Genomic DNA, 12,365 nt, shown 5'->3' with positions numbered 1-12,365 from the left:
GGTTCTGCGGTCTGACAGGATCGTGCTGTCTGACAGGGTTCTGCTGCCTGACAGGATCGTGCTGTCTGACAGGGTTCTGCAGTCTGACAGGGTCATGCCCTCTGACAGGGTTCTGTGGTCTGACAGGGTTGTGCCCTCTGACAGGGTTCTGCAGTCTGACAGGGTCATGCCCTCTGACAGGGTTCTGCAGTCTGACAGGGTCATGCCCTCTGACAGGGTTCTGCGGTCTGACAGGGTCGTACCCTCTGACAGGGTTCTGCGGTCTGACAGGGTCGTGCCCTCTGACAGGATCGTGTTGTGTGACAGGGTCGTGCCCTCTGACAGGGTTCTGCGGTCTGACAGGGTCGTACCCTCTGACAGGTTTCTGCGGTCTGACAGGGTCGTGCCCTCTGACAGGATCGTGTTGTGTGACAGGCCTCTGCTGTACAATGCCACACACGTTAGCAGCCTATGAGAGAGGATGAATACTCAAAAATCCAACAGTCTGGTGCTAATGTTCCCACCTTTACCTGTGCGTGGGAGGAAGGGCAGGACTTTTCAGAAGCCGCTATGCCCACCAGTGCCAAGCTATGTAGACTAGCTGCTGGCACGACGGCTGTGTTCACCGCTGTATGGAAAGCCGCTCCCGTGCACAAGGATGGGATCGGGAGTGGTTAGAAGGAGTGAAGGGGAAAACCTGGGAGAGGCAGGGAAGTGATGCAGACGCCGCCGCTAGTCATGGCAGCTGCGGTAACTGTGGCAGTGTCAGGGGAACATTCCAGAGGAGGGCCGGGCACTGCCATCTGCCCGGTGCATTGCTGCTTGTGAGGACACTTCTGTAACAAGTAAGAAGTTGCTGCTGCACCGGGTGAGTGTCTCCTGCCATGTACCGTGTAGACAGGGGAATGCTAACGTTAGCTGTGACTCTGAGGTACAGAGCAGTCTCATCATCTGCAGGAAGTAGCTGGCAGGGAAGTAGTCCGGAGTGCAGTGCTTAGGGTCGCCCCCACTGATCCCCTGGGTGCCGGACATTGTGCTCTTACCTTCTCCCCACCGCTGTCTTCTTGTCTTCTGACGTCCTGGTTTCCTTCAAGGTTGGGCAAGTGACAGCAGAAGAGAGCGATCTCCCAAGTGTCCCATTTTAGGCTATGTTCCCACCACGAGTATTTGCTGAGCTTTTCATGTTGCAGATTTGCTTTTTTTTCCCATTATTTTTGTGTGTGTTTTGAACTTGCATTTTTGTCTGGTTTTTAATGCTCACACTTTCAGTATTCAGTATTTGTAACCCAAAACCAGGAGTGGGTGACAAATACAGAAGTGGTGACACGTTTCCATTATACTTGTCCTCTTATTGTTCTCCTGATTCTGGCTTATAAATACTGATGTAAAATACTGACCAAATACTGAACGTGTGAACGTGGCCTAATTATGACACCCCTTTGGAGCAAAAGGTGAAACTTTTTTTTTTAGCGCTTTTTTATTTAAATTTGCAATTCATAAAGCAGGCTTATACCAATTAACATAGCTAACAGTGCCCACTTTAGCAGCAACATGTCAAAAGCAATGAGAACAGTGTAAAACAACAAGGTTGCACATTTTGGGGCAAAAACAGCTTGGAACAAAACATGCCATTTTGATGAGCAAAAAGTGGTTGGTGCAAAAGCAATGAAGAGGTTTAAATCATAAAGTCCATTGCTGCAAAAAAAAAAATATTGGGAACAAGATTTTCCTGAGAGGTATAAAAAGCATTTCATGTGTCATACCTAGAAATGCATGAATTAAGCTCTGCACAAAGACAGTCCTGGCTGTGCCTTCAGGTTGCTTAACAGCTCAGGTTGTTGACAGCACATATTGTTATAGCTGACATTTGGAATTTGTTTTAGCTGTTGAAATGTTGTGATTGGCCATGCCGATATACCCTTAGTTCAGTTCAGATAATACCATAATGCATTTACATTTGGCATGCGTATTACATCTATTGTATCTCACAACCCCTCAAACTTGAAATTGGAAAAAAGAGCTAATTGTGTGCTTAAAGTTGTCTTTTTCATCTTTTCCTGGATGAAAATACTTTTAACATTTACATAAGTTAACAGTTGTACTGGGTTGGCTGTTTATGCTCTACTCATAAAACCATCATCGCTTGACTTAGTACTTTTACTTCTGCAGATGGATTTGCAAATGATTGGGAAGTTATATTACATTTAGCGTTGTAAAAGTAAACCATCTTGCCTGTGAAATTATATCTTAGGCTTATATAGGAATATGGCAATTTTTCCAATAACCAGGTATACAGTTGTGTGAAAAAGTGTCTGCCCCCTTCCTGATTTCCTATTCTTTTGCATGTCTGTCACAGATCACCAAACAGATTTAAATATCATACACAGATAACACAGGTAAACATAAAATGCAGTTTTTAAATGAAGGTCTTTATTATTAAGGGAAAAAGAAATCCAAACCTAGAGGGCCCTGTGTGAAAAAATGATTGCCCCCTCCCCCTTAGGCCTGTTTCACACGTCAGTGGCTCCGGTACGTGTGGTGACAGTTTCCTCACGTATCGGAGACACTGACACACGTAGACACATTAAAATCAATGTGTCTCTGCATATGTCAGTGATTTTTCGCGGACCGTGTGTCCGTGTGCAAAACACAGAGACATGTCTACGTTTCTCTGGCAGCACGGTCCGCAAAGCGTCCCGCACACGTGCACACAGAGAACAGTGTGTACTCTCCTCCGTGTGCACGTACCGCCGCAGGAGAAACAGCGCTAGAGTTAAGCGCTGTCCCCTGCTTTTGGTGCTGAAGCCGGCATTCATTCCTTCTCCCCAGCAGCATTCGCTGGAGAGAAGGAATGAAAAATCAAGGTTTTGTTATTTTTTTTATGTTTAAAATAAAGTTTGTGATCACCTCCCGCCTCCCACCCCCTGTGCGCCCGCCCGCTTGCATTAATATACTCACCCAGCTCCCGCGATGCCTCCTCCGCCGGCAGCTTGTCCTGTGTGAGTGGTCACGTGGTACCGCTCATTACAGTGATGAATATGCGGCTCCACCCCTATGGGAGCACACGGACATGGATAACTCCAGTACCGATTTTATCTGGACGTTTGAGACTGGCCTTAAATTAACTGTGGTTTATCACATCTTTGGGAAGCTGAGTTCAAAATCCCAAGCCACACCCAAGCCTATTTACTACCACACATATTCTCAATCATGAAATCACTTAAATAGGACCTGCATTACAAAGTGAAGTAGGCCAAAAGGGATCCAAAAGCTAGACATCATGTCACGATCCAAAATAATTCTGGAACAAATGAGAAACTAAGTAATTGAGATATATCAGTCTGGAAAAGGTTATACAGCCATTTCTAAAGCTTTGGGACTCCAGTGAACCACAGTGAGACCCATTATCCACAAATGGCGAAAACATGGAACAGTAGTGAACCGTCCCAGGATTGGCCGGCCAGCCAAAATTACCTGAAGAGCGTAGCGATGACTCATCCAAGACGTCAAAAGACCCCATAACAACATGTCAATAACTGCAGACCTCACTTGCCTCAGTTAAGATCAGTGTTTGTGTATCTTTACTAATGATGAGCGAATATACTCGTTACTCGAGATTTCTCGAGCATGCTCGGGGGTCCTCCGAGTATTTTTTAGTACTAGGAGATTTAGCTTTTCTTGCCGCAGCTGAATGATTTACATCTCGTAGCCAGCTTGATTACATGTGGGGATTCCCTAGCAACCAGGCAACCCCCACATGTACTTATGCTGGCTAACAGATGTAAATCATTCAGCTGCGGCAAGAAAAACTAAATCTCTGAGTACTAAAAAATACTCGGAGGACCCCCGAGCATGCTCGAGAAATCTCCAGTAACGAGTATATTCGCTCATCGCTAATCTTTACCATAAAGAGACTGGGTAAAAATGGCCTGCATGGCAGAGTTCGAAGACGAAAACCCCTGTTGGACAATAAGAACATAAAGGCTCATCTCAATTTTGCCAGAAAATATTTTGATAATCCCCATGACTTTTGTGAGAATACTCGTGAGACTGACGAGACAAAAGTTGAACTTTATGGAGGGTGTATGTAACCATTACATCTAGTGTAGAAGTAACAGAGCATTTTAGAAAAGGAACATCAAACCAACAGTAAAATATGGCGGTGGTAGTGTGATGAGCTAGGGCTATTTTGCTGCTTCTGGACCTGGAAGACTTGCTGTGGTAAATGGAACCATGAATTCTCCTTTATACCAAAAAATCCTGCAGGAGAATGTCTGGCCTTCTGTTTGTGACCTCAAGCTTAACTCCTTTATGACATCTGACGTCCAGGTGACATGGGTCCGTATGACCATCGAAGGGATAGTACATCATATGCGATCAACCGCTCTCACGGGGGGAGCGCGGCCGGGTGTCAGCTGATTATCACAGCTTACATCCAGCACTATGTGCCAGGAGCGGTCACGGACCGCTCCCAGCACATTAACCCCCGGAACACTGCGATCAAACATGATCGCAGCGTTCCGTTGGCATAGAGAAGCATCGCGCAGGGAGGGGTCTGCGTGCTTCCCTGAGACCCTCAGAACAACGCGATGTGATCGCGCTATTCCAAGCATCTCCTCCCTGCAGGCCCCTGGATCCAAGATGGCTGCCGGGTCCTTCCGGGTCCTGCAGAGAGGTGGCTTGTCAGTGCCTGCTGAGAGCAGGTGCCGACAAGCCTCCTGCACTGCCTGTCAGATCGCTGATATGACACAGTGCTCTGCAAAGTGTCAGATCAGCGATCTGACACTATATAGTGATGTCCCACCCTGGGACAATGTAAAAAAAGTAACAAAAAATAAAATTAACATATGTAAAAATTATGTAAAAAAAAATCCAAAATAAAGGAAAAAAAATATTGTTCCAATAAATACATTTCTCTATGTAAATAAAAAGAAAAAACAATAAGTACACACATTTAGTTTTGCCGCGTCCATAACGACCCAACCTATAAAATGATCCCACTAGTTAACCCCTTCAGTGAACACCGTAAAAAAAAAAAAAGCGAGGCTAAAAACAATGCTTTATCATGATACCGCCTAACAAAAAGTGGTATAAGACGCGATCAAAAAGACGGATATAAATAAAAATGGTACCGCTGAAAACGCCATCTTGTCCTGCAAAAAACAAGCTGCCACACAGCATCATCAGCAAAAAAGTAAAGTTATAGCCCTCAGAATAATGCAATGCAAAAATAATTCTTTGTTATATAAAATAGTTTTTATTGTATAAAAGCACCAAACCATAAAAAGATTATATAAATGAGGTATCGCTGTTAATCGTACTGACCCAAAGAATAAAACTGCCTTCTCAATTTTACCAAACGCAGAACGGTATAAACGCCCCCCCAAAAGAAATTCATCAATTGCTAGTTTTTGTTCATTCTGCCTAACAAAAATCGGAATAAAAAGCGATCAAAAATGTCATGTGCCCGAAAATTGTACCAATAAAAACGTCAACTCATCCCGCAAAAAACAAGACCCCACATGACTCTGTTGACCAAAATATGGAAACATTATAGCTCTCAAAATGTGGTGATGCAAAAACTTTTTTATGCAATAAAAGGCGTCTTTTAGTGTGTGACAGCTGCCAAACATAAAAACCTACTATAAATAATAAATCAACCCCCCCATTATCACCGCCTTAGTTAGGGAGAAATAATAAAATAAAAAAAATGTATTTCCATTTTCCCGTTAGGGTTGGGGCTAGGGTTTGGATTACGTTTACGGTTGGGTTAGGGGTGTGGTTAGGGTTGGGATTAGGGTTAGGGGTGTGTTGGGGTTAGGGGTGTGTTGGGGTTGGGATTAGGGTTAGGGGTGGGTTTAGGGGTGTGATTAGGGTTATGGTTAGGGTTAAGGGTGTGGTTAGGGTTGGGATTAGGGTTTGGGGTGTGTTGGAGTTAGGGTTAGAGTTTCCACTGTTTAGGCATATCAGGGGCTCTGCAAATGCAACGTGACGCCCGCAGACGATTCCATCAAAGTCTGCATTCCAAACGCCACTTCTTCCCTTTCGAGCCCCAACGTGTGCCCAAACAGTGGTTTACCCCAACATATGGGGTATCAGCATACTCAGGACAAATTGGACAACAACTCTTGTGGACCAATTTCTCCTGCTACCCTTGGGAAAATAAAAATTTGGGGGCTGCAAAAATCATTTTTGTGGGAAAGAAATGATTTATTATTTTCACGGCTCTGCGTTATAAACTTTAGTGAAAAACTTGGGAGTTCAAAGTTCTCACAACACATCTAGATAAGTTCCTTTGGGGTCTAGTTTCCAATATGAGGTCACTTGTGGGAGGGTTTCCACTGTTTAGGCACATCAGGGGCTCTCCAAACACGACATGGCGTCTGATCTCAATTCCAGCCAATTCTGCGTTGAAAAAGTCAAACGGTGCTCCTTCCCTTCCGAGCTCTGCCATGCACCCAAACAGTGGTTTACCCCCACATATGGGGTATCAGCATACTCAGGACAAATTGCACAACTTTTGAAGTCCAATTTCTCCTGTTCCCTTGGGAAAATAATAAATTAGGGGTGAAAAGATCATTTTTGTGAAAAAATATGATTTTTTATTTTTACAGCTCTACATTATAAACCTCTGTGAAGCACTTGGGGATTCAAAGTGCTCACCACACATTTGGATAAGTTCCTTAGGGGGTCTACTTTCCAAAATGGTGTCATTTCTGGGGAGTTTCCACTGTTTAGATACATCAGGGGCTCTCCAAATGTGACATGGTGTCCCATCTCAATTCCAGCCAATTTTGCATTGAAAAGTCAAATGACGCTCCTTCCCTTCCAAGCGCCCAAACAGTGTTTTACACCCACATATGGGGTATCGGCGTACTCAGGACAAATTGAACAACTGCTGGGGTCCAATTTCTGCTATTACCCTTGGTGAAATAAAACAAATTGGATCTGAAGTAAGTTTTTTGTGAAAGAAAGTTAAGTGTTGATTTTTTTTTAAACATTCCAAAAATTCATGTGAAGCACCTGAAGGGTTAATAAACTTGTTAAATGTGGTTTTGAGCACCTTAAGGGGTGCAGTTTTTAGAATGGTGTCACTTTTTGGTATTTTCTATCATATAGAACCCTCAAAGTGACTTCAAATGTGATGTGGTCCCTAAAAAAAAAATGATGTTGTAAAAATGAGAAATCGCTGGTCAAATTTTAACCCTTATGACTCCCTAACAAAAAAAAATTTTAGTTCCCAAATCGTGCTGGTGTAAAGTGTTATGGTTTCCAATGGCAAGGAAACATCAGAAGCATAGAATAAACGGACAAGCTCTCGGGTGATGGAAACTAGAGCTGACCACGATGCTAAACCTACACACCACACTAGAAGTAGCCAGGGGGCATTCCTGCGTTGTCTCTAGATGCCGCGCGCCAGCCGGAGAACTAACTACCCCTGGTAGAAGAAAACACAGTCCTGGCTTGCCTCCAGAGAATGTCCCCACAGGAGATAGCAGCCCCCCACATATAATAACGGTGAGAGCAGATGAAAAGACACATGTAGTATGAAAGCAGATTTAGCACAGAGAGGCCCGCTAACTAAATAGCAGAAAGATACAACAGAGGACTTCGTGGTCAGCTGCAAAACCCTTCAAAACACCATCCTGAAATTACCTTAACTCATGTGACAACTCATGCCACTGGAGTGGTAATTTCAGCCCAACAAGAGCTTCCAGCTGCAGAGATTCACATAAGTGCAAACTGGACAAAACATACAAAAATAGACTTAAGGACTAAGTGTCCAACTTAGCTGAGCAGAAAACTGGGAGCAGGAACATGCAACAGAATCACTCTGGATACATTGATGGCCAGCATTAGAATGACTGAGGAGCAAGGTTAAATAGGATACTCCCACATCCTGATAGGAACAGGTGAACTGAAGGCAAAGCTTGCAGGACACCAGTACCACAAGAGACCACCGGGGGAGCCCACGAACCGAATCACAACAGTACCCCCCCCTTAAGGAGGGGGCACCGAACCCTCACAAGAACCACCAGGGCGATCTGGATGAGCCCTATGAAAGGCACGGACCAAATCAGAAGCATGAACATCAGAAGCTGTAACCCAAGAATTATCCTCTTGACCGTAGCCCTTCCATTTCACCAGATATTGAAGTCTCCGTCTGGAAACACGGGAGTCCAAGATTTTCTCCACAACGTACTCCAATTCACCCTCAACCAGCACAGGAGCAGGAGGCTCAACAGAAGGCACAAGTGGTACCTCATACCTCTGCAATAATGACCGATGGAAGACATTATGGATAGCAAAGGATGCTGGGAGGTCCAAACGAAAAGACACAGGGTTAAGAATTTCCAAAATCTTATAAGGACCGATGAACCGAGGCTTAAACTTAGGAGAAGAGACCCTCATAGGGACAAAACGGGAGGACAACCACACCAAGTCCCCAACACGAAGACGAGGACCAACACGACGATGGCGATTATCAAAACGTTGAGTCTTCTCCTGAGACAACTCCAAATTGTCCACCACCTGCCCCCAAATACGATGCAACCTATCCACCATGGTATCCACTCCAGGACAATCCGAAGACTCCACCTGACCAGATGAAAAACGAGGATGGAACCTGTCATGAATCCCAATGGCTAGGGATAGCAAGGGACAAGCAAAGTAATACAAAATATCGGACGAGCTCTAGGGTGATGGAACCTGGGCTGACCGCTGCTTTACGCCTGACAAACGCAACAAGAGATAGCCAGGGAGCGTGCCTACGTTGGTTCTAGACGCCACGCACCAGCCTAAGAGCTAACTAGTACTGCAGAGAAAATAAAGACCTCACTTGCCTCCAGAGGAATGAACCCCAAAAGGTATAGTTGCCCCCCACATGTATTGACGGTGAAATGAGAGGAAGGCACACACATAGAGATGATATATATAGGTTCAGCAAATTGAGGCCCGCTGTAAACTAGAAAGCAGAACGATACAAAAGGGGTCTGAGCGGTCAGCAAAAAACCCTAATAAAAAAAAACATCCTGAGATTACAAGAACCCATGTGCCAACTCATGGCACATGGGGAGAACCTCAGCCCACTAGAGCTACCAGCTAGCATAGAGACATAATAAGCAAGCTGGACAAAAAAACCAACAACTGAAAATCAGCACTTAGCTTATCCTGAAAGATCTGGGAGCAGGTAGGCAGGAACCAAACAGAGCACATCTGAATACATTGATAGCCGGCAAGGGAATGACAGAAAGGCCAGGTAAAATAGGAACCACCCAGCCTCTGATGGACAGGTGGAAACCAAAGGCCGCAACCCACCAAAGTCACCCAGTACCAGCAGTAACCACCAGAGGGAGCCCACAAAGAGAATCCACAACAGTACCCCCCCCTTGAGGAGGGGTCACCGAACCCTCTCGAGAACCCCCAGGGCGATCAGGGTGAGCTCTATGGAAGGCGCGGACCAAATCAGTCGCATGAACATCGGAGGCGACCACCCAGGAATTATCCTCCTGACCATAACCCTTCCACTTAACCAAATACTGGAGTTTGCGTCTGGAAACACGAGAATCCAAGATCTTCTCAACAACATACTCCAATTCTCCCTCCACCAGCACCGGAGCAGGAGGCTCAACCGAAGGAACAACGGGCACCTCATACCTCCGCAACAACGACCGATGGAACACATTATGAATAGCAAACGATGCTGGGAGATCCAAACGAAAAGATACAGGGTTAAGAATCTCCGAGATCCTATAAGGACCGATGAACCGAGGCTTGAACTTAGGAGAAGAGACCTTCATAGGGACAAAACGAGAAGACAACCACACCAAATCCCCAACAAGAAGTCGGGGACCCACGCGGCGACGGCGATTAGCAAACTGCTGAGTCTTCTCCTGAGATAACTTCAAATTGTCCACCACCTGATTCCAAATCTGATGTAGCCTGTCCACCACCACGTCCACTCCAGGACAATCCGAAGACTCCACCTGACCAGAGGAAAAACGAGGATGAAACCCCGAATTACAAAAAAAAGGAGAGACCAACGTGGCAGAACTAGCCCGATTATTAAGAGCAAATTCGGCCAGTGGCAAAAAAGCAACCCAGTCATCTTGATCAGCAGAAACAAAACACCTCAAATAAGTTTCCAAGGTCTGATTAGTTCGCTCCGTCTGGCCATTCGTCTGAGGATGGAATGCAGACGAGAAAGACAAATCAATGCCCATCTTGGCACAAAACGTCCGCCAAAATCTAGACACAAACTGGGATCCCCTGTCAGAAACGATATTCTCCGGAATCCCATGCAAACGAACCACGTTCTGAAAAAATAAAGGGACCAACTCAAAGGAGGAAGGCAACTTAGGCAAGGGCACCAAATGAACCATCTTAGAAAAGCGGTCACACACAACCCAGATAACGGACATTTTCTGTGAAACCGGGAGATCAGAAATAAAATCCATGGAAATGTGCGTCCAAGGCCTCTTCGGGATGGGCAAGGATAACAACAACCCACTGGCCCGAGAACAGCAAGGCTTAGCTCGAGCACACACTTCACAAGACTGCACAAAGGTACGCACATCCCTAGACAAGGAAGGCCACCAAAAAGACCTGGCCACCAAGTCTCTAGTACCAAATATTCCAGGATGACCAGCCAACACAGAAGAATGGACCTCGGAGATGACTCTACTGGTCCAATCATCCGGAACAAACAGTCTTTCTGGCGGACAACGATCCGGTTTATCCACCTGAAACTCCTGCAATGCACGTCGCAAGTCTGGGGATACGGCGGACAATATTACCCCATCCCTAAGGATACCAGTAGGCCCAGAGTCTCCAGGAGAGTCAGGCACAAAACTCCTGGAAAGAGCATCTGCCTTCACATTCTTAGAACCTGGCAGGTATGAAACCACGAAATTGAAACGAGAAAAAAACAACGACCAACGAGCCTGTCTAGGATTCAAACGCCTGGCAGACTCAAGGTAAATGAGATTCTTGTGATCAGTCAAGACCACCACACGATGTTTAGCACCCTCAAGCCAATGACGCCACTCCTCAAATGCCCACTTCATGGCCAAAAGCTCCCGATTACCCACATCATAATTGCGCTCGGCGGGCGAGAATTTTCTAGAGAAGAATGCACATGGCTTCATCACCGAGCCATTAGAACTTCTCTGTGACAAAACCGCCCCCGCTCCAATCTCAGAAGCATCAACCTCAACCTGAAAAGGAAGTGAAACATCTGGTTGACACAACACAGGAGCAGAAGAAAACCGGCGCTTAAGTTCCCGAAAGGCCTCCACGGCCGCAGGAGACCAATCAGCAACATCAGCACCCTTTTTAGTCAAATCAGTCAAAGGTTTAACAATACTGGAAAAATTAGCAATGAACCGACGATAAAAATTAGCAAACCCCAAGAACTTCTGAAGGCTCTTAACAGATGTAGGTTGTGTCCAGTCACAAATCGCCTGAACCTTGACGGGATCCATCTCAATAGTAGAAGGAGAAAAAATGTACCCCAAAAAAGAAATCTTCTGGACTCCGAAGAGACACTTTGAGCCCTTCACAAACAGAGAATTGGCCCGCAGAACCTGAAACACCTTCCTGACCTGTAAAACATGAGACTCCCAGTCATCAGAAAACACCAAAATATCATCCAAATACACAATCATAAACTTATCCAGATATTCACGGAAAATATTGTGCATAAAGGACTGAAAGACTGACGGAGCATTGGAGAGTCCAAAAGGCATTACCAAATACTCAAAATGGCCCTCAGGCGTATTAAATGCGGTTTTCCACTCGTCACCCTGTTTTATCCGCACCAGATTATACGCACCGCGAAGATCTATCTTAGTGAACCACCTAGCCCCCTTAATGCGAGCAAACAAATCAGTCAATAATGGCAGTGGATACTGATATTTGACTGTAATCTTATTCAGAAGGCGATAATCTATACAAGGCCTCAGGGAACCATCTTTTTTGGCCATGAAAAAAAAACCTGCTCCCAGAGGGGACGAAGATGGACGAATATGTCCCTTTTCCAAGGACTCCTTAATATAATTCCACATAGCAGTATGCTCTGGCAGTGACAGATTAAATAAACGACCCTTAGGGAACTTACTGCCAGGAATCAATTCTATAGCACAGTCACACTCTCTATGAGGAGGGAGCGAATTGAGCTTAGGCTCCTCAAAAACATCCCTATAGTCAGACAAAAACGCAGGGATCTCAGAAGGAGTAGATGAAGCGATTGAAATCGGAGGTGCATCATCATGAACCCCCTGACATCCCCAGCTTAACACAGACATTGTTTTCCAGTCCAGGACAGGATTCTGAGTTTGTAACCATGGCAGACCAAGCACTAGTACATCATGTAAATTATACAGTAC

At 45.3% G+C, this 12,365-nt stretch overlaps 1 protein-coding gene across 1 annotated transcript in view; it reads left to right on the top strand.

The window, feature by feature from the left end:
- Positions 1-707: 707 nt before the first annotated feature.
- Positions 708-12,365, top strand: part of LOC143788873 (beta-1,3-galactosyltransferase 2-like) — a 214,532-nt gene continuing 202,874 nt past the window's right edge. Inside the window, exon 1 of the mRNA XM_077278791.1 lies at positions 708-847. The gene's annotated coding sequence lies outside the window, so the exon portion shown is untranslated. The remainder of the gene's footprint in view (positions 848-12,365) is intronic.

This window comes from Ranitomeya variabilis, chromosome 8 (genome assembly GCF_051348905.1).
Source record: "Ranitomeya variabilis isolate aRanVar5 chromosome 8, aRanVar5.hap1, whole genome shotgun sequence".
Taxonomy (NCBI): domain Eukaryota; kingdom Metazoa; phylum Chordata; class Amphibia; order Anura; family Dendrobatidae; genus Ranitomeya; species Ranitomeya variabilis.
This window is presented reverse-complemented; position numbering and strand designations above follow the sequence as displayed.